Raw genomic sequence first — 23,412 nt, 5'->3', positions numbered from 1 at the left:
AGCCCCGGCCCCGCCCCTGGGACCCCGCCCCCCGGCGCCCCGGGTTGGCTGGAGCCGGCGGCCAAGCGAGGCGATTTGCCACGCGCCGCGTCTCTGGAGCCGCTCTGAGCCCGGCCCCCGCGGCTGGTCAGGGAGGCAGCAGTGGGGGAGGCAGGGCTACAGGGCGCGACGCCGCCGGGCTGCCCCGCCCTAGGAGACGCCCGGGTTCTCATCAAGTGACCAGTATCCCTTCCAGGAGAACACGGTCCTTCAGAGGGAAGCGAGCTCCAGCCTGTAGCCCCGGCGCCAAACCGCCGTCATCTCCTTCCTGTGCCGGGTGATCCGTCTCCTCATCCACAAGAAAACATAGTCCGCCCCTCACGTCCTTGTGGGGTAGTGCTCGCTTCCAAACAGTGTGACTCTCTTTGCCCGCACCCTTGTCTTTCCCACTCCAAGTGCTCTAGGACCCACCAAGAAGATAAATCAGCTCTATGAAGAAACCTTAAGGGAGAAGCCAGAGAGGGTGCGAAGGGAGGTGAAGGAAAAGGCGAGCTTGGCGGAGGGACACAGAGTACCGTCGAAATAGTGCGCACGCGCGCCGACAGGAACGAGTTCCGGTCTGGCCCGGGCCTGTCTCCTAAAAATAGCCCCGGTGTGGGGATCCGTGCGCTGATGTCCCGACGAGTCCCGGGCTGAAGGAGGCGGCTCCGGGCGGCGCGGAGCGCTGGTGGCGGGCCCCCGTTGCGGCTTGTGTGCGCCCGCCAGCTGCGCCGGAGAGACGGTGAGGGCCGCGGGCGGCAGGGCTCAGTCCGCGGGGCCTGAGGGGCGGCGTCTCGGCGAGGGGGCTGGGGGCGCCGGGGAGGGGTGCGACGCGGCCCAGGAGGGGCGCCTGCGGGGCTCTGGGGACAGCGGGACGGTGTGGTGTCCGGCTGGCTGAGAGCAGGGGTCGAGGCGCGCGGCGGCGGGGCGGGTGGGGTGAGGGGAGGCGGCGAGCGGTGGTCGCGTCGGGGTCGGAGGCGAGGGGCAAGGCGCCTGCGGAGGTGGGGGCGGGGTGCCCTGAGGGCGGGCCCGAGGTCTGAAGGGGTGTCGCGGGCCGGTGGAGGGAGGCTCGGCCGCGCAGGCTCGGCGCGAGGAGCCTCCCAGGGCGCGCGCCGTGTTTGGGGCTGGGGGGCGGTGGTGGACGTCGTCTCCTTGAAAGTTGAAGGAGTTCCCTGGGGGCCCGGAGCCTCTCTGTAGGGGAACGCCCGAGGGCCGTTTTCCTAATCTTTCAGTGTGAGGCCGGGGTCTCCCCGAAGCGGTTTACCGGGGGGTGCGGGGGGCGTTTTGCGCTGTTGTTGGACTCGAAGAAGTTCCCCCACTTCTGTTTGGGAGAAGGTTGGTCTAACGGAGTGGAACTCTGTGTGTGTATGTGTCTGTGTATGTCAGTGGCCGTGTGTGTGTGGATGTGGATGTGTGTGTGGATGTCAGTGGCCGGGTCGGTACTTGGGGCCAGGAGGTGGCCCGGGCTGGGGGCACCTGCGGGTGCGGACGCCCGACAGTGCGGGGAGACGTCGCGGGGAGGGAAGGGGCTACAGAGGGAACCGCTCACTGCCCTCACCCAGGACGTCCATCTAAGTAGATCCCGGCTCGCAGGGAAGGTTTTGTGTGATAAGAAACTTTGCCTTTTAGTTCGATTCCATCTGTCTTTGATCAGTGAGGATTTATTAGTAGGTGAGATAGTGCAAACAAGTTTGGAAAAGGTGAGCATTTCTGAATTAGAAAAGCAAGGGATTTTTTTGTTTGTATTTTGTTTTTTTTCCCATTTAAAGTGTAACTATAAAAATGTCCTCAGACCTGATGACTGATTACTGAGATAAGAAGCGAGCCTTCTGTCATGATCCAGTAGGGAACCATGTGTAGATTGAAGACTAGCAGCACCGTGTTAACCTGCATTTTATTTTACAATGAGATTGTGATTCCAGTAAGTGTGCTTTTAGAAAGGCCTGCTGTGGTGTGTTGACAGTGTGTGTATTTTAAAACAAATACTGTCTGAAAATTTTCAAGTTTTAGCACAGTATGTTTTCATTGTGTCTTGTATCTATTACTGTATGGAGAGAAGGTTCTCTAAAGCTGTAATTAGGTGTACATTACAGAAGAGCACTTTTCCTTTAAGAATCCAGCTGTGTTGTTTTGGCATCTGCCAAGTACTCCAGTTGTCAGTTTTAAAATCTGTTACCTTGGCAGTCCTTGTACAGTCTGTGGAAAAGTTAAACAAAATAGCTTAAAGATTTTTTCTGCAAACACAAAAACGGCATTTATTTTAATAGTGTGAATTTAGGAAACGAGGATAAAATAACTATATTGTGTTATTATGGCTTTTGTATATGTCTCTTGGTTTGGGGTGTTTTTTGTTTTTTTGGTTTAGTTTTGGAAGGCTCAGTCTTTACTCATTTCTTTTCCTGTGAATGGCAACTTTTAAGAAAAAAGTCAGAAGTGTTTTCACTAAAGTGGAAGACAATTTTAGTTAGACTTTATATAACATGTGTTCACTATGTTTGATATAAAACATTAAGATTAGTTCTATATGATGATGCACTAACTGATTGTGGAATCACTTCTAATTCTCAGTGAGCATCGTAGTAAAATGTTGTGATAATGGTGTTAAAATGAAAATACTCTGAAGAACTAAAACTAGTGATTTAAATACTTTGCAGGCACGGGCTTTAATAATTCTGTTGGAAGAGTGCTTCCAGTTGAAACTTATTTACTAAAGCCGTCAACAATTGTGAGATGGTAGTGACCTCTCTAAACACAGGTTTTTCATTTAATTCACACTGTTGTTATATATGAAACTGGTTTTATTCACACTGGAGCAAAGGTGATAAAATCATGTTAACTCCTTAAATTGCTTCCTAGCAAAAGTCCAATAAAATTGTTTAGGGCAATGAGTGAATGAGTGGTGGGGAGTGCTCAGTAGAAGGAAAATAGCTCTTTGGGGCTCAGAAATAATAATTGTAAAGTCACCATATTGAATTAGGGATTGAGAATAATCTTCTTTGTTATTAGAGTTTTTATGTTTCCTTAATGGGTATGTTTGACAAAGGTTATTTTGTAAATGCAACTGGAAATAATCTTTTAAAGATGAGTTGTTTTGAATGGTGATGTTTTATTTTTCAAGGCAGTTGCATTATTGCTTTGTATTTTACATTAAGAAAGCAGTGCAGGTTAATATTAATTTTATTAATATTCAAGCAGTAGCAGTGTCGTCACTCATTAATTTTTTGGTTACCAAGAGAAATATTTAAGTATATTCTGAGAGTGGTTAAGTAATTGTGGAAATGTTTATTAGAATGTGATTTTGAAGTTTGAAATATTTTAATAAAATCTTTTTAGTAGATTTGTTTTCCGATTTAGGAGGGGGAAGCCATAAGTAAATTTGTTACTGGGAAGTAGCATGCTTATCAGTGTGGTTTTGGGAAGCCACTTTTTTCCCTCCCTTTGCTGCTTTTATAAAGTCTGGCAGGAGGAATTTAGAGTAACACACAATGATGATGGTCCTAGATTTTCTTTGGGCATTTCTAATTTTATATATTCTGTCTTGTAATCAGACTATGCACCTATTTTTTGTTTGTTTTGGAAGATATACTCTTGGTACATATGAATGTTACAAAGTCTAGCTGAAGTTTTCTTTTATCAGCGATGGGGCAATGAAAATACTGCTTTGTGGACTGAAAACGATCAGCATTGCCTTTTTCTAGATTAGAAAGAAAATTTCTGAATGTTCTTAGTAAATTGAGAAGCGAGTGCCCTCTCAATGTTTGAAGTAATAAGGGAAGTGTAAATATGGAAAATCAAATCTGTCTTCTAGTTAACTTCCTGCATAGAATACTCTTAATACATTGTGCTGACTTGCAAGTCCTCATAAAGGAAGGCTGCTTGACTTTGTCATCAGATCTTGGTTCTGATCCCAGCTCTACCATTGACGAAGTTATGAGACGTCTTCTGTGAAATGGGAAGGAATTACACCACCTGCCCCATAGAATTGTTAGAATTAAATGAAATAATGGTGTGAGTTCCTAGGACGTTCCCTGAGACCTGATGTACAAAAATGCATATTGCCTCGTCTCCTTTCATCTCTTCCTGCATACATCCCTTCCTTCCTATGTAGATTGTATAGGTACTCTGCCCAATACCTGTACCTTTAGTGTTTGTTACCAAAAGGATTTCATGTAATGTATAAATACAGGAGAATGCTCATATATTTGTTTGGGATAAAATATCCCAGCATCTTAAATTCATTGTCAGATTAAACATAAAATGTTTAGTTGACTGATCTGCAATCATTGTTGGATTCTAACTTCCATGATCTCTCTACGTAAAAAAAAAAAAAAGTGAAATATAAGTATTTTTCCTACTTTTCACTGAAACATGTCGTTAAGGAATTATCTGTGGGAGTTATCTTTAAGATATGATATTTAAAATTTGAAATTACAAAAATATTTTTATAACATACCTGGAATAAGTATATCTAAAAAATAGGTTTTCTTTAGTTGGTAATTTTAATTTTTTATTCTTCATTTTACTTGCTTGGTGGAACTAAATTATTTTATTTAGGTGTGCTTTATCTGTGTATGGTTTATCTGTGTATACTATGTTAAATGGATCCTGTGTCCAGTCTATTATAATTGAAAGTATAAGCTCATTTGTTAATAAGTCTCATGCATGGCACGGGATATGTGTTGGCACATATTTAATAAGTACTATATTATTTATATAGATATATGTTATTTACTGATTTTAATAGTTTTGTATTTACTAAATTGATATTTACTGAACTTAGTATTTTATTTAATATTGAATCATCTTAGTAATCACTGAAGATGAAATCATAAGCATATGAGTTAAGAAAATTAGCTGGTTTATGAAGTGGAATACCAGATTTTTGAATATTGGTGTATGACAGCAGATAATTTACTTCTTCATCAGTTTAATACCTGTTGATGCTGAAAGCCAGAGGAATTGTTAACATGGGTGAAAAACAGACACTAGCTGATCAGACTTCTAATAACTATCAGCCAAGGCACATCTTTTTATGGTTGTCTTGAATCAATACTAATTTTATTTTCTTCCTTATACAAAAATGTAAACTTTAATTTATGGACTTAAATTCAGCCATCAATAAAGTTACATTGTTATATGTTTTGAGAAACGTTTTGGTAGTGAGTGGTAAATTTATATTGCATGAGCTGGACCTTTTCACCAGGTTATTTTTGTTGCCAGCAGCATGCATGTGGAGCTTGACTTGGATTAGTTTGAGGTATGATTTGTGACCCTTGGAACAAAAGGATACTCTCCATTTAACCTGGTAAGATAACTTGTAGCTGTTGGCTTATTAAAACAAGGTGCTCTTGCATTGACTAATATTGTATTTGCTTGTCTCACTTTTTATCCCCAGCCCTAGCAATCCATCTTTTACATAGAGATTAGGATTACATTTCTAAAATTCAGATCTAAATTCATATCTGAATTTTAGAAATTCAGAAACTTTGAAGGCATGTAAAATCAGTAAAGAGGCAGTAATTTAAAAGATAAGAGGTTGACCTCTAAAATCTGACTGCCCAAGTTTTAGAATACCCACTCTAGCACTTTCTTTGGCAAGTTCTCAGTCTTCTTGAGGCTCAGTGTATAAAACAGTGATTATAATGTTATTTACTTTGTAGAGTTGTTGAGACGATTGAATGAGACATGTATTGTCAAGCTTTTAGCACAGTCCTTGGTACCTAAAATGCAGTAATTTTTTCTCCTGCTGTTACTATCATTGCCACTACTGCTATTGCCATTATTAGTCACGGTTCACTTCATAGTATGATTCTATCCTATCTTTCTAGGCTCATTGTCAGCCACAACTCTTCAGTTTCTATGACCCAGTTAAGGCCAGCTATTTGCTCCTCTCTGAAAAGGCTATTATTTTCATGCTGATGTCTCCCACTTTTATTTTTCTAGCCCAGAATTTTCCTGAGCTTGATATTCACTTGGAAATCTAGTTGGGATTTCAAACATAATGTTAGCCACGTGACTAAGATATAGCTATTTATTCCTCTCCCCCAACCTTCTTCCTCTCTCCTACCCTCAAACCCTGGTGTCTCTACTGGCCCTCCCCATCTCAGTAAATGGCAGGACTCAAGCCAGAAACCTAAGATATCATTTTGGATTCTTTTCTTTAATCTCAGATCCAACCCATCCACACGTTATGTTGTACCTTCAAAATCTGTCTTGAGCCAATCCACTGCTCTTAGCCTTCACTGCCTTCACCTCTTTATTTCAAGGCATCATTATCTCTTGCATGAATTACTGCAGTAGCCTCCTGACTGGGCTTCTTGTTTCTTTTCCTGTTCCTCACAAGTTCTTTATTCACACAGCAGCCCTAGGAACCATTTTAAGAGCCTCAGTCATGTCATTTTTCCTTAAAATCTTCCAGTGACTTCCCATTCCTCTCGAATGGCCTGTATTCTTTTCTGCGACCTGAATGGCCCTGAATGATCTTTCTCCTTCTCATTGTTCTTCCCTTCATTCACTGGATGCCAGCCACTTGTGCCTCTCAGTGTTCTTTAAACGTTTTACTTCCTTTTTAGGGTTTTTTGCACTTTTTGTACTACCTGCTTGAGATGCTTTTCATAAGGCTGGCCTGGCCAAACTCTTTGGAACTTGGCCCAGATCTCACTTTCTCACTCAGACCATCCTGTTTAATGTTGCAGTCCGTTAGTTACTCTGTCACACATCTTGTTTATTTTCTTTAAGACACTTAGTATAATTTGTACATATCTTGTTTAGTTATTGCTTAATTATGGTTTTTCTCCATTATCTGAATGTAATATATCTATATCTTCATTCATGTTTTTGCCAGGGATTGGAATGCTCACTTGCTCATATTTATCCTTTAAGTTGTAGCTCAGATGTTATCTTGATAACCGATTTTAATGTTTTTAGACAAAGTTTTCCTCCCTTGCTCTTGATGCACACACTATTTGTAAAATCCATTATAGCCTATTTAAAGTATTATAATTGATGTCATTCTCTTCTGCTAGGCGGAATTCCTGTGTCAAAGACTGTGTTGCTCTTTCTGTATGCTCAGTACCAACCAGTCTGTCATGCCACATATTAAATCTCCGTAAATGTTGAATTGAGTGGAAGTTGTCCTAATCAACTGAAATGACCAACACAAACCAGTTTTCCCAAATGAGACTTTAAAAATTATAAAAGTACTTTCCAGATTATAAAATACTAGTTTGTGCATTTCCTGTACATATTAATATATGTATTCTGGGTCAAGGCAGGAATCCCAGAGTTATCGAGCCTAAGTATAATAGCATTTCCTGAGATTCCATTTTGTGAGAGCTTTCGTGGCCAGCATTAGGAACCTAACAGCTATTTGTAATGGTGAAGAGCATTCCACATTCTAAATACCTAAATTACAGATGAGCTTTTGGAACATAACCTGTTTGTAAGTTGGGGACTATTTTAGCAAAATGTTTATTTTGATGCTGAAAACCTTTTTCTTAATGGTGTTAAGCTTATTTTCACATGAATTATGAAGGGAAAGGGAGAAAAGAATCTGCGAGTTGAGATTTTGTTTTTCAGAAATGGCTCGGTTTTCCCAAAGTAAAGTTTTGGTATTGGCAGAAGGTTGTTGTTGTTTTAATGTTTTGCTTTGGGAAAACCTTAGAGAGAAGTTACAAGACTAGTACAGTGAACTCATATACCTGTCACCTAGATTCACCGATTGTTAATATATTTAGCATATTTGCCTTATGATTCTCTGTATTTGCAGAGTGGCCCCAAACTCTGGAAACAGATATTATTATTTTATTTTATCTATAATTTGAAGCTCCTTGATTACATTTTCTGGAGTATGCCAAAGATTCAAGTTTATTCAGTTAAAGTCAGAAGCATATCATCTGAGGCAGAACATCACAGATGCATACAAGGGATAGATTGGAAATGCTGCATTAATGTACTTTGCTAACAAGGAAACCACATATTAAACATATTAATGTCATTCAGCATATCATGTGTTGTGCTGTAATAGCAGGAGTCCACTCTGTAGATCTTTTTCCTCTTCTTTTTTTTCTTTTCTCCTTTTTCTTCCTTTTCCTATTATAATTATTTTTATTGTTAACCATTTGAGAGTAGGTCTCACACATCATGATCCTTTACCCCAGGTGCTTCAGCAATATTGTCTAAGAACAAGAGATATTCTTACATAACCACAGTATGATGGATTCAAGAAATTTAATATTGATACAATAATTTACTATACAGTTCATGTTGAAATCTCTTCAGTTGTGCCAATAATATCCTTTAATAGTGTTTTTTTCTAATTCAGTGTTATTTATTGTATTTTAGTTGTCCTCTCTCCTTTAATCTGAGACAATCCTTCAACGTTTTTTTTCCTCTGGCATGAATAGTTTTGAAGAGTATAGGTCCTTTGTTTTGTAAGATGCAGGAATACCATGTAAGTGGTGATATATCCTTCATAGAAGAAGGCAATATAATATAATGGTTGACCCATAGTATTGTTGTTTACTTGGATCACTTAGTTAAGGTTTGAAAACTCCATGTAAAAGTTTTCATTGCCCCCTTTGTTATTGTTGAATAATCTTTGGGGAGACCCTTTGAGACTGTGTAAATACTCTGTCTTCCCCCAGAATGTTCACATAATGGTTTTAGCATTTGTTGATGATTCTTGCCTGAATCAGTTATTACACAGCAGTTTCAAAGTGGTGTTTTTATATTATTCCTTCTATATTTGTTAGTCGGCCTTCTATTCAATTGTAAATTAGAGCTTTTCCTTTTCATTGCTTATTTAATATCAATATAAGTTTATAGATTCTTTTTTTATGAAGTAGGTTATACTCTATCACCTGTAAGTATTCATTTTTAAAAAATATTTATTTATTTTTGGCTGTGTTGGGTCTTCGTTGCTGCACACGGGCTTCCTGTAGTTGCGGCGGAACAGGGGCTGCTCTTCATTGTGGTGCACGTGCTTCTCATTGCAGTGTTCTCTTGTTGCGGAGCACGGGCTCTAGGCGCACAGGCTTCCGTAGTTGTGGCTCGCGGGCTCTAGAGCGCAGGCTCAGTAGTTGTGGCGCATGGGCTTAGTTGCTCCGTGGCATATGGGATCTTCCCAGACCAGGGGTTGAACCTGTGTTCCCTGCATTGGCAGGCAGATTCTTAACCACTGTGCCACCAGGGAAGTCCCCTGTCAGTATTCATTTTGATGTTCCAAATTAACTCAGGTTTGGTCAGTGGGAGCTCCTTCAACTTAACTCATTGATTGTTTTGACATGTTTCTATCATTTTTGGAGCACTTCCTTACTTTGGGGACAGAAGATATTCCAGACTCATATTCTTTTCCTGCAGCTGTCCTAGGATCAGCCGTTTCTTCAGGGGGGTCCTGGTTTCTTTCATTGGGTTAAGAGTATTTAGAAGTCAAGAACTGGGCAGTAGGTATGCTTGTTGATACTGGAATATCATTGTTTTTAGAGCCTTAGCTGACCAAGCTGAGAAATTTTGAGTTTATGCTGATTGCTCAAGCAGTAGATTGTAATTTTTCTTTACGTTCCTGGAACTCCTTAGCACAGAATCTTTTCTTTTGAAACTGTTAACAGTTTAAGTGACTAATTTGTCATGGAATTTTTCTGTTTAATTCTGTAATGGTTGGGTCTTGATTTCCAAAACTTATTTTAAGGTTCTTGGGAATAGGAGTCCTGTTTTATATCTCTTTGTATGTTCAGTGAATATGTTTCATAGTGCCTTGAGCATGATTGGTACCCACAGGTGGTTTATAATGTATAAATATAATAATGACTCAATATTATGTTTATTACTTTTACACCATAGTTAACTATTCTTGTGTTTTGTTGTAGCATTTCAGGTAATTTTGTGGAAGCTTTTAAGTGAATTGGTGATTCATTTGTTCTGTTTTTACTAACTTTGTTAACCTTGAAGTAATGAAACATCTAAAAGTTTTTCAACTTAAAAATTTTAAAAACCTAATTCTTGAGATTAAAGTATATAATTAAAGAACATCAAAACGACTAATTTTGACATTGCTGTTTTATAGTGTTTTGTCCTTTAGCCCTTTCTGGGATTCACTTTAATTATAGTGAGATGATATCTAGATCCTTTTTAAGTCTAGGTTACATGCTTTATATATAATTAACGTTGACTTGTTTATGAAAGTGAAATTAAGTGCTACAAAGTGTAGTGGAAAGAATATTGTGCTACTGAGCCAGGAGTCATTGGGTTCTAACTCTTTGTAAACATTGTGTTACTTTGGCAATTTCACAGTTGGATTTTCATTATCTTATTCAGTCTATGGGGCTAGGTGATGAGGAATAAGAGTGAAAAGGCATGGCTTTCACAGTCATGTGGGAGTATGGATACATATAGGTTTATAATTCACTTTGCTATGTGCTTGATGTGTATAGTGCAGAGTGCTACAGGAGCACATAGAAGGGGCAATTAACCCAGTTTCAGGGAAGCCAGGAAAATTTATTCCACTGGAAGTGACATTTTCAACTTAGGATGAAGTCTAAAGAGTGAATAGGACTTAGCCTTGTGAAGAGAGTAGGTAGAGTTTACTAGACCTGTTAAGGGCAAGAGATACACTTAAGAACCTTGGGTTGCTTGGAGAAACTCAAAGAGTACACTATGGATGGATCAGGCAGTGCCAGAGAGATTAGACTGGAGAGGTAAATAGGGACCAGATTATGAGAGCCCTTAAGCTGTGTTAAGGAGTTTGTACTTTATTTTAGGGAAAATCTAAGCATCTTAAGCCTGGGAGGAAATTAATTGAAAAGGTGATACTGATTGCACTGTGTAGACTTCTTCAGAGAGAGTTAACAACTGGTAGGCAGGGCTTCCCTGGTGGCACAGTGGTTAAGAATCCGCCTGCCAATGCAGGGGTTCAAGCCCTGGTCTGGGAAGATGCCATACGCTGCGGAGCAACTAAGCCCATGCGCCACCACTACTGAACCTGCTCTCTAGAGCCCATGAGCCACAACTACTGAAGCCCGTACGCCTAGAGCCCATGCTCCGCAGCAAGGGGAGCCACCGCAATGAGAAGCTAGCGCACCACAACGAAGAGTAGCCCCCACTCACTGCAACTAGAGAAAGCCTGTGTGCAGCATCAGAGACCCAACTCAGCCATAACTAACTAACTAACTAAATAAATAAATTAAAAAAAACCAAAAAACTGGTAGGCAGGGAGAATAATTAGGAGGATGTTACAACAAATTAGTTAAAAGGGGTTAAGGTGGCCTGGACTGTGATAGTGGGATGAGGATTGAAGAAATAATTGGATTTGAGGAGATATATAGGAGGTAGAATGAAAGGACTCAGTGATGGAGGGCTTGTGGAAGATGAAAGAGAAAGAGTTAAGGGTAATGATTAGGTTTATGGCTTGGGCAACTGAGGGAATGAATGGGTGGTTTACTGAAATAGGAAGCACAAGTGGAGATTTAGGCTTTGGAGAAAGATGATGAATTTACTTGTGATAGAGTGCCTAGATGGATAAAGAGGGTATAGTCAGAGTGGGATGTATAACTTACTCTCAGAAGTGAAACAGTTCCTGTTAATGACAAGGCCTAAGGAGTTGCCCATGGAATGGGTGTTTGAAGAGGACTGGAAGTGAAGGTATGTAGTGGTCCGGGAACAGAGAGGATTTATCTATTAAAAAAAGCCTAAGGGTATGCCTGCCCTAAGGCAGAGCACCCTGTTTTAGATTATCTCAAGGTTTTCAGCATTTTATCTTGGAAACTAGAAGTGAGAAATTTCAGATACTGTGGTCTCAATAAGATTGTCTTAAGTTAAACAAAAAAGCAAACAAAAAAGCAAAAAAAAAAAAAAAAAAAGAAAACCCCGCAACAATAAACATTTTTTTCTAAACAAAGCAGGAGACTGTTTAATTGCTCCAGACTCATCTTGTATTTTACCTTTCCCAATCCTGGAATCATCCTCTTTTCTGAAGAGCCCTGGCTCCTTTCGTTGGAGGATGGCATTTAGAAACCAAGATCTGGGTGCTAGGTGTGCTCATTGCTCCTGGGGTGTCATTGTTTCTAGGCCTTTTCAGCAGAGATAAGAAATATGTGTGTATATGATTATACATATACAGTCACTTCTACTATAACGTGGCATGTGTGTTCCTGAAAATCACTGTGTGATGCAAAGTTGTATAATAAAGACCACGGGGTTCGTGGCATCAATGGAGCTAGGAAAACAATACTCAGAAACTTTGTCAGTGACACATTAAAGAGAAAAGATAGGAACCTAATAAACCTATTTAAAACAGCAGTCATGCTGTTAAACATGTTAAATGGTTAAGTATTACATAAAGAGTAAATATGGCTCTTTGCTATGAAAAAGACATGAAGTTTGCTTATGTAGGTGAGTTTTGGAAAGGTTGTGGCTTGTGAGTTATTTTGAAGTGGTGGATTGAGAGTTATCTGAAATCAAATGAAACACCACCAGATGTGGATGGATGTGGCTCATAACACATGCTGTTATGTTATGGACTGTGGTAGATCATTTTCATTTGAGTCAGTTCTCCCTTGGGTGCCTTGCAATTTATTCTTCATTTCTGGAATAATTTTTTTTTCTATTTCTTTTTTGAATTCAGTCAGCTTTTTAAGTTTCTCATTTTTGTTTTTAGTTTTTCAGTTTCTGTCTGATTCAAAGTGGTTTTCATATCCTCAAATGCTTGTTTGAATATGTTTAATCCAATTATTAATATATTAGGAATAATATATTAAACAGAATATATTTAATTCTATTTGGAATACTGACTGACAGAGTTTTTGCTGCTTTGAGGTTGTTTTTGGTAGGAGGTTTTCCTCACATGATATGTCAAAATCTGTTTCCTGATTTTCTGGATTTCACTTTTCTTTTGTTCATTTTTGTGATATTGGGGGGTTTTAGAGTATTCCTAGTTTAATGGTGCCCTTTTCTGTCAGTATAAAATAGTCCTGTTACTTCAGTAGTTCTTATTTGTTTGTTTTAATGGTTGGAGAGAAGGGTTGTGAGACTTCCAATTTTATGATTCTTTTTGGTCTTGCAGGACCTTAAATTTTCCCCTTTTTCTTTTTCCCTTTACCATCCAATTGCCAAAGGACACTCTTTCCTTCCTTTTGCCTGTCTTCTCCCAGAGGCCATGTGTTTCAAGGTTGTGCCCCCTTACATGGCGGCTAGCGCTTTAAATGGCACCTGTTCTTTAAATCACCAGAAGTTTGAACTTCCTTCCCTGTACTCTGTATTCTGATCTGCCCATTTTCCCAGTATTTTCCCAGATTTAGGGTGGGTTTAATATTTTTGGTGGTCCTTGCAAATGACCCTTAGGCCTGTTTGCTGGCACCAAGTCTTGTGGTGAGTGGGGGTGGAGTGACAGCTTGGGAGATCAATCAAGTACTGGGATTTGGTGAGTTTTCTGTTTCCATTCATAGAGAGCATTTTTTTTTTTTTGTCTTTAGGCTATGCTGAAAGCTTGGTTTTGTGTAGGATTTCCTTTTCCACCTTGTTTTTTCATATGGTTTAGGGGAATATTTTTAGTTAGTTAGATAATGCTACCACCATTGTCCTCACTGAAGTGTCTACTTTTGGGGGAGGGGGAGCAGGAATCTGTTGACTTATGCTATCAGTGCTACAAAGGTTTTAGTAAGAAAAGACATAGGTAGTCAACTTACACTGGTGAGCTAGAGATGTTAGAAAGTACCCTGTAGGAGATATAAACCAATTTAAATACTCTTGCTTCATTCTGCTAGCATGTAAATGCAGGTTCTAGGTTATTGTAAGAGGCTTAAGTGATTTTTTCTGTAAAGTAAGGTTATTAATTCAAATATTTATTTCTGTAATGTATATTGGAAATGCTTTGGTTTTATTTATAACATGAATGAGTTACAGGTCTATATTCAACCTAGCACTTCTTTGGTACTTCTTTATTCTAATGACAATCTAATATGTATAGTTTTCAGAAAAGGTAACTTCTTTTTTGGAATTTAAATCATTTTTAATAAAATTTTTTATACTTAGAGGTGGAGATGTAAATAATATATAAGAAATCTAATGGTATATAAGGAATAATAAAACATTCACTTGTGGATCTACTGCCTCACTGAAAAAGTAAAACTACCAGTATTCTTGAAGTCCCCTGTGTGAACATTCACAGTCTTATTTCTATCTCTAACCCCAGGATTAAGAGTTGTTAAGAATTTGTGGTTATTATTCTCTTGGCCTATATTCTTAAGCAGGATACTATTAGTACATGTAGCTAAAGTCCATTTATTTTCCATGCCCTCACATGCCATTGTATGACTACTTCACAGTTTATTTATCCATTCTATTTGTTTCCTTGCTGGTTCTGTTAGTAGGATAGTAGATTTTTTTCTTTTTTTTTTTTAGAAAGGTAACTTCTAAACTTGGAAATTGATCTGATAGATGTGAACTTCTTTGAAAGTTAAACTACTTGTATCTCTTCTCTTTCTTTTTCTGCTCTTTCGGCTTTCTCAGTTTTATTTTATGATTGAACTGTTGTCCTTTGATTACAATAAATTGTAGGTGTCGTGTTATTTCTTGGCTGTACACTTTTATTGTGTTTAATAAGATGGCACTGTATCTGTTGATTGTAGTTGAAGCTAACTGGTTCTCTGTCTTATATGCTTTATATCTATGTCTTTTTAACATGAGAAATTTAACGAAGTTGGAGTTATGTGTGGAAGTTCTTTATGCTTGGTTTCTAGAATTTAGTTGCTTAAAATATTTATTACCTTTAAGCATTTCTTTCCCTAGAATTAACAAGTTTTTTTGTCAGTGTTTTACGTTGTTGGGGTAGAAATTGACTTGTTCCATTAGTCATACATTTCTTTTTAAAAATATAAACCGAAATTAAAAGGCCTATTGACTTTAAACATCAGAAATCTTTCATAATATAAATTAAAACCTTTGCTATTAATGATGTGTTTTTGGAATTCTCCACGTGGCTTTTTAATGGTGTTTAAAGGCAGTCAGTACCTATGCCCAGCTGTCTGTCTTTGGAACCTCATATATGAGCTTTCATTTCTTTTTTCGTAGCTTCCCCAAGTCTTAAGTAATGACTTGACAGGCTCTCTATACAATTTCTTTTTACTGCCCTACCCCTTTTCTTTCAGCTGGCAAATATGGTAGCCCCAAAGCAATGTCCATTGCTCTGCTCCCTTACTCCTTCCTTTAGACTCTATTCCTTTTCTATTTTCACTACTTTAACTATTGTTTCTGTATTGTTGTTGCAGAAATATAAACACATTTAAGATATAGCTGTTTGCTTCTAGTAGATAATGGTGTAGAAAGGGTAAAACCCCATTAATTACTATACTACATTAATTACCAAGTGATGTGTAAATGTTAGACACAAGGCATGGATTAGGGAGTTCAGGGAAGGTAGAGTTCAGAAGTGACCAGGGAATGCTTCATGGAAGAATTGATATTTGAGCTGGATGTCAGGTTTTATTGTCAGAGGTATAGAAAAGATATTTCACATAGAGAAATCATTTTGAGCAAAAAAACTAAAACAGAAAAGTGAGGGGTATGTATTGGACACAGTTTGGCTAGATTGGAGGGTGTTTCAGAAGTAGAAGATGGTAAAGTGTGAAAGAGAGCTTGAGACCAGATTGTAGAGCACGTTGGATGTTGAGCAGTTTGGACTTTGTTCTTCAGCTAAGGAAGAGCTGTTGAAAAGTCTTTTAAGCTTGGAAGTGACCAGGGCTGTCTTTAATATGCCCATATAACAAGATAACAAAGATGACATTATGTCCTTCCTTATTAATAAAGCTTGGTTCTGTAAAGAATAATGCTCAACAACACTTGTTTAAAAGGACAGTGCTAGCCTCATTCTTAATTTGATTGTTTGAAGGAAATTGGTGGGAATATATGCCTTTCAAGTAGAAGACATGAATAAAGATAGATGATTCTCTTCTCATTCTCCTCTGTATCTCACTTCTTGATCTCCTTTCCCAGGTCAGGCCAAATGCTGTGCTTTCCATAAAGAACTGATTCCTTCCATTTAGAAGAGTTTTCTTTTGAAATCCTCATAGTACTTCTTATCTGTCTTACTGTACTTACCATGTTTGACCTTATAATAAAGGGAGTAGGTGTATACATAGTGCATTGAAGGTTTTTATGCTTGTGTCTTAGTTGTTCTTGCATTCTTTTCATGTAGATTCTCAGTAAACATATAGTAATCTATTAAGTTTCTGTCTTTCACATGACCCTAGATTTTACATGAGGATTTGTGCTGAACTAAGGTTTTGGACTGAATTTAAAGTCTTTAACACTGCTGGTCTAGATCAGTAGTTCTCAACATGTTTTCTGCTGTGAGATACAGTAGATGAAATTTTGACACATGGACTCCCATGCATCTACTTAGCAGGGAAGTAAAATGTTACAGTGATTTATAATTGCCACAACTATCCTAGGATTTGTTGTCAGTGTAACAAGTAGTAGATGATGTATATAGTTCTTAGGGCAGTAGCTTTAACTCTTCCCAATTCTCTTCCACTTAAGAAGGCATACCAGAATGCAAGGAAAGGTAGTACTATGAGGATAATCTGAAGCCCCCTCTCTCTATTTTATGGTTCAAAGCAGCACTTTAGAAGTATCAAATTATTTGCAATAAAAATCCCAAGTTATAGTATCCATCTTTCAGTATAACTTTAGGGTTTGGATTTCTTCTTTTCCATTAGTGCATATATTTTTGTTGTTAGTATTTGTTTGTTTGAAATGGGTAGAATCCTATTTTGATGCGGATTAGACTGGTAGTCTGGGTATTACTCCTGGATTCCATTTCATTTCTGTTAAGTTTTAGAGTTTGTGTTTCTAAAAAGACCTCTGAGGCCTCTTCCAGTTCAAGACTTTAGGAAGTTGCAGAATATCGCAAATATGGTGTTCAAACTTTTTCTAGAATCTGGCCAACATCCTTATTAATATGAAAATCTGTTTGACACACTTTGCCAGCTTACCAGACTTTAACCAAAGTGATGTATATTTGGCCATTTTTTATGTTAAGTGCCTAGCGTCACATTTTAAAGTGTGCTCGTTTTTGAACTTTGTTTTTTTGTGGACAAAATATACTTTTTGTTATTGGGGTGTAGGTGGTTGAGGACTGTAAAAATGATAGGTTCCAGTAACTATATGCCTGACAAGGAATACTAGGAGTGTTAGCCCTTAGTTTGGGTTGAGGCGCGTAGAACAAATGGAACTTCAGCATTTAAGAAGTTACATCCTCTACTTGATGAATGATAGCATTATCAGAACATGTAATAAATATTAAATATCAATGTGTATGCTTCCAGTATGGTTGCTGATTATAGATTGGGGGGTGATAAATTATTTGGGAAAATAAAATAGGAACTAGTAATTTACCTAAAATGCCTTATTATTTGTGGCATAACCACCGGTATACGTATCGTTATGGGGAAGATGTTAGATACCATAATGAAGTAGGATGATAGAAAAGAAAATGTGAAGGCACTCTAAGTTATTTTATTATAAGAGTAGAAGCTAAAAATAAACACATATACCCACATAGAAGCTTGTATACCAGTGCTTAGAGCACCATTACTAATAATAGGCAAAAAGTGGAAAGAAATGTCCATCAGCTGATGGATGAATGAATAAATAAAATGTGGGGGCTTCCCTGGTGGTGCAGTGGTTGGGAGTCCGCCTGCCGATGCAGGGGACATGGGTTCGTGACCCGGTCCGGGAAGATCCCACATGCCGCAGAGCGGCTGGGCTTGTGAGCCATGGCCGCTGAGCCTGCGCGTCCGGAGCCTGTGCTCCGCAACGGGAGAGGCCACAACAGTGAGAGGCCTGCGTACCGCAAAAATAAATAAGTAAATAAAATGTAGTATTTCCATAGAGTAGAATATTATTTGGCAATAAAAAGGGATGAAGTATGAATGCATGCTACAACATGGATGGGTCTTGAAAACATTGTTAAGTGAAATAAGGTAGTCATTGAAGATTATATGGTTCAATTTATATGAAATGTCCAGAATAGGCAATTCTATAGAGACAAAAAGATGCCTCACTGCTTAGGGCTGGGGTGTGGGGTGGGAATAGGGAATGGGGAGTGACTGCTAATGGGCACAGGTTTCTTTTAAGGGTGATGAAAATGTTCTGGGATTAGTGGTGATGGTTGCACATTCCTGTGAATATAAAAAAATTCAGGTGTATACTTTAAATGGGTGAATTGTATGGCATGTGAATTATATCTCAGTAAAGCTGTTTGCTTTTTTATTTTTTAAAAAAGAACTGAGGCTGTGTGAGGAGATGTTTTGGACCTAATGGGTACTTTGGGAGATATAGATGGAGGTGGAAGGGCATGGGGGAAAATAGGCATTTCTGGCATTAGTATACCATCACATTGTAACACCAATGCTACCCTCTCTGTTTGCTGGCTAAGAATGTAATAGGTTGTGTTTTAGTGGGCATTGTAAAAGAACGCAGCTTTTTAACCTTACCTAACGCTGAGACTGGAATTGTGCATTATTCCACTTGACAGGATTAGTCTTGCCTTTCTCTTATTTGTGTATTTTTTGTCATATTAAATTCAAATGTTTTCCTGTTTTCAAGGTAGTGCATAATTATGTTCTGCCCATCTATCCATACTACACCCTGCTTTGCTCTTTTTGTTCACACCTACTCACATTTGTGTCATCTTTTTACCTCCTGTAATTGGAACAGTCCCTAGTTTCATGTGTGCTTGAAATCACTTTCTTTCTTAAATGCTTGCTTCTGTGAAATTAACTGACTTGAAGATACTGTTTCTTGTGGCTTAGTCTTTTTATATGTTTATAAATCTATTCTTTTAAGGCCTTATTAGTATCGTTTTTAATTCTAGAGTCATATTAAATGATTCCAAATATATTCCCAAACTTCTCATTTGGCTTTTGCTGTATGTAGTATTTGCCTTTCTGATTTCTTCAACAATGATGACTCTTTAATAGGAACGTTGCTAACCAATTGACTTCCAGTGGCAGTCTCCATTTGTTCCATTTGCCCCCTTTTCTGGGTTATTTCTTTATGAAGCTAGCACTTATTGAGCTCATACTGGCACTATGCGAAGTAATAGCGTAGCATATATGCTTATTTAATAACAACTATTTAATTAATCTAACAACTAAATTTATGAAGTATACAAACTATTACTACACTGTTTTACAGATGAGGAAACTAAAACTCAGAAGATAATGATTGTTCTTGATCTTAACTGTGTAAAGTCAGAAAAATCTTTTAACTACGTATGTATAGCTTCTCTGTGTTGAGTATCTGCTTTCGTAATGTGTATGTATTTGTACGTATTTGGTGGTTGCTCAAAGTTTTGCAAATTTATTCCTAAATGGAATCATACAGTATGTGTGACTCTTTAATGTCTGGATTTTTTCCCTCACCAAAATGTTTTTGCAGTTCATCCATGTTTGTGTCTATCAGTATTTTGATCCAGTTTACTGTTGCCTAGTGTTCCTTTATATGTTTATACCACAGTTTCTCCATTCCCCTTTCATGGACATTTTGGTTGCTTCCAATTTGGAAATAAAATTTTCTCCCCCTCATTCTTTGTGCTATTTTTGTCATCCATTTTATGCTGCATGTTTTTACTTTTATACATTATTGCTACGTTTGCTTTAAAAACCATTATCTCTTTAAAAAGTAAAAGTAAGAAAATAAAAGGTAAACTCTCATACTTACCATTTCTATTGGTCTTCCTTTGTGTAGAAATAGGTTTCTATCTTTTGTTTCTCAGAGCAGTTTTAGGTTTACAGAAAAACTGAACAGGAAGTACAGAGTTCCTATATACTCTCTCTCTCTCTCTCTCGCTCTCTCTCGCTCTCTCGCTCTCTCGCTCTCTCGCTCTTGTCTCTCCCCCTTCCCTATTATTAACATGTTGCATTGGTGTGGTACATTTGTTAGAGTTGATATTGATGCATTATTATTAACTAAGTCCATGGTTTACATTAGGGTTCATTCTGTTGACAGATTCTCAGCTTTTGTTTGTCTGAAAATGTTTTTATTTCTCCATCTATGGAGGATATTTTTGCTTTATGTAGATTTCAGTTTACAGGTTTTTTTTTTTCTTCTTAGCACTTTAAAGGCGTTATTCCTTTGCTTAAACTTGTTCACATTACTTTCTGCAAGGAGTCTGTGGTAATTCTTTGTTCCTCTATATGTAATGTGTCTTCCCCTCATTTTGGTTGCTTTTAAGATTTTCTTTATATTACTGGATTTCAGCAGTTTGATTGTTAATTATGTGCCTTGGTACAGTTTTTGTGTGCTTAACCTGTTTTTTGTTCATTGAGTTTCTTGAATATATGGGTTCAGTTTTCCTCAGATTTGGAAATTCTTTGGCCTTTGTTTCTTCAGATATTTTTTCTATCTCTCCGTCTGGGATTACAATTACACCATTTTTAGACTGCCCTTGATAGTCTCACAGGTCCTTGATGCTCTGTTCTTTGTTTCTTTTTTTGCTTTCTATTTTCACATCTTCAATTTAGGGATCTTTTTTTCCTACACTGTAGAATCTGTTGCCAAGTCTATCTAGTTGTTTTTTATTTGAGATACTATATTTTTCATCTTTAGAAATTCGTTTGATTCTTCTCAAAATAATTGTCTTTTTTTCTGTTTTTCATTAAATCCTTTAATATATTTATAAAATTTTAAAGCTTATGTCTTTAAAGATATCATCATCTTGTTTCTGGATCTGTTTCTTTTGTCAAATTTTTTTCCCCTGGTATAGGTTACACATTTTTCCAGTTTCTTATGTTGAGTAAGTTTTGATTGACTCTTGGATGTTCATCATGCTGTTGTCTGGATTTTGTTGGTTTCTTCTCAACAGGCTTAAATTTTGTTTTGGCAGTGTATTCCATTTCTTATGAAAAAGTAGTAGTAGTTTAGCACTACTACTAAGGAGGTGATTCTGCATCAGCGTCTACTCGTTGCGCCAGGTTTCAATGAGATTTTTCTTTCCTCTAGTTGGAATTTGAACATCTCCAAATCTTATGTAACCTCTGGTAACTTTTGAGCCTACTGCTTCCTAGTCATTATTCTTTGCCTGGCCTTGTAGAGTTTCACTTTACTAATGCTGCAGCTTTATTTTCAGCAAAAAACTGTGTTGTCAAGTATGATAGCAATTAGCTATATGTGGCTTTTGAGAGCTTGAATTGTGGCTAGTTCAAATTTAAATATTCTCTAAGTATAAAGCATACTGAATTTCAGGAACTTATGGAAAAACGATGTAAAATATCTGTTTTTTAAATCAATTGTATTCTGAAATGATAACATTTTGAGCATTCTAGTTAAAGGAATTATGTTAAAATTAGTTTCACGTGCTTCATTTTACTTTTTTTTAGAATTTACTTATTTTTTATTTTTGGCTGTGTTGGGTCTTCATTGCTGTGCATGGGCTTTCTCTCGTTGAGGCAGGTGGGGTCTACTCTTTGTTACAGTGCACGGGCTTCTCATTGTCGTGGCTTCTCTTGTTGCAGAGCGCGGGCTCTAGAGCGCAGGCTCAGTAGTTGTGGCGCACGAGCTTAGTTGCTCCGAGGCATGTGGGATTTTCCTGGACCAGGGATCGAACCCGTGTCCCCTGCATTGGCAGGTGGATTCTTAACCACTATGCCACCAAGGAAAACCCATTTTACTTTTAAAATGTGATTATTAGAAAATTTTAAATTACATTTTGGGCTCACGTTATGTATGTTTTGGACAGAGCTGCTGTAGAATCCTCTGTGCAGATTTCAGGTGCAGTTTGTCTTCTTGAACTGTATTCTATTACACAGTTTCCGGCTTCCTTAGCCTCCCTAAATTTCAGTTTCTGCCTCTTTTACTCGCTTAGTCCACTATATTCTGCTTGGCTTCTCATTTCTGCACTGCTCTCCTGACTCTTCATTGTAGGGTTGCGGTCCCCAACCTTTCTGGCACCAGAGACCGGTTTTGTGGAAGACAATTTTTTGATGGGATGGGGGGGATGGTTCAGGTGGTAATGCAAGCGATGGGGAGTGGCAGATGAAGCTTCGCTCACTCCCTCGCCCGCCGCTCACCTGCTGTGCGGCCTGGTTCCTAACAGGCTGCAGGCCAGTTGGGGTCCGTGGCCCCTTGGGTTGGGGACCCCTGTTGTAGGGGACACTTTCCATTTTCTCAGGTGTTGCAGTGATGAGCTCCTTGTTGTCCAGTGTTTTAAAATTATAGTTTTATATATATATATGATCAGTTTTCTCGTTGAGTTCACTGGGAGAGCATGACTGGTACTAGTTACCACATCATGGGTAGTAGCAAAAATCTTTTTAAGGCACGAGTAAGTTGATGACCACATATGAGAACATGAATTAAAAACACCATTTTTAAACCTCAGTTTTGATTACAAAATGAAATTCATCTTTGAGCAAATAAATACTTTGTATTGTGTTTATAGACTGTACTTTATGTTTTTGGGGGTTTTTTTGCCTGCTTCATTTTTATCTTAATCTGGATTGATTTTTAAAGCTGTTTGTTTTCATATAGAAACCTATTTTCTTTGACATTACGTTATACTCAAGGCAGAAACTTTGATACTTTCCAAACATAAAGCAGTAATTTTCTTCATAATTGTATCGATAATTTTAATCAAGATTTGAGGAGATACTTTTTAGGCCCTCAAGGTTTGAAACTAGGAATGTCAGTATCATGTCAGCAGCACTTTGGTTTCACTTTGCTTTCTAGTTTATTGGCATTCACTGATTAGGCACTTAAATAACCAGCAAATATGGCAAGAGATAGGAGTTAGGGAGCAAATTACTTATTTTAGGCCATTCAGGTCTTCATTTTTCAGCAGTTGTGCTGGGTTTCATCTGTTTGCTTTGTAAAGCGTATTTGGGACATTTGAAGAAAGGAGTTTTGAACCTTGGTCATTTCATTTAACCCTTTTTTGTTAATATGGAAAACTGAAAGATGACAGTAACTTGTGCCACAGTATAAAATATGATATTCAACATTTGTCACTGAAATGGTAATGCCTTCAAAGGTCTCATTTGTTTCAGAGGACCTTTTTTAAAAGTTTTCTTTTCTTTTTTTTTTAAATGACCTCTCCATGTGCTTTTTGTGATAGTGTTTGTGTACTTTTTAGTTCTGGTAGTTATCATATAGGAGCTTAAAATGTATTTTTAAAATTATAGAGAATTATCACTGTTTATAATTTTTGTTCACAGCAGCCACCGACTTGTTATTCGTCAGGATGTCTTCATATATAGATATTGATGTGCATTGTATATCTGAAGCCGCTCAAGTGTATCAGTCCTCTGAGACTGATATGCTTTGCTCTCTTTTGAGTCTGTTGCTATAGTATGCATTCGTTTATTTCACTTATTAAATTTATTCAACAAAAGCATTAACTGA

The 23,412-nt window shown here is 38.1% G+C and overlaps 1 protein-coding gene across 7 annotated transcripts in view; it reads left to right on the top strand.

The window, feature by feature from the left end:
* The first annotated feature begins 634 nt into the window (after nucleotides 1-634).
* Nucleotides 635-23,412, top strand: part of MEF2A (myocyte enhancer factor 2A) — a 173,784-nt gene continuing 151,006 nt past the window's right edge. For all 7 annotated transcript variants that reach the window (XM_082648542.1, XM_082648540.1, XM_082648536.1 and 4 more), the window contains exon 1: nucleotides 635-760. The gene's annotated coding sequence lies outside the window, so the exon portion shown is untranslated. The remainder of the gene's footprint in view (nucleotides 761-23,412) is intronic.

The sequence above is a fragment of the Grampus griseus genome (assembly GCF_964374135.1).
Source record: "Grampus griseus genome assembly, chromosome: 2".
In the NCBI taxonomy this organism is placed as follows: Eukaryota; Metazoa; Chordata; class Mammalia; order Artiodactyla; family Delphinidae; genus Grampus; species Grampus griseus.
This window is presented reverse-complemented; position numbering and strand designations above follow the sequence as displayed.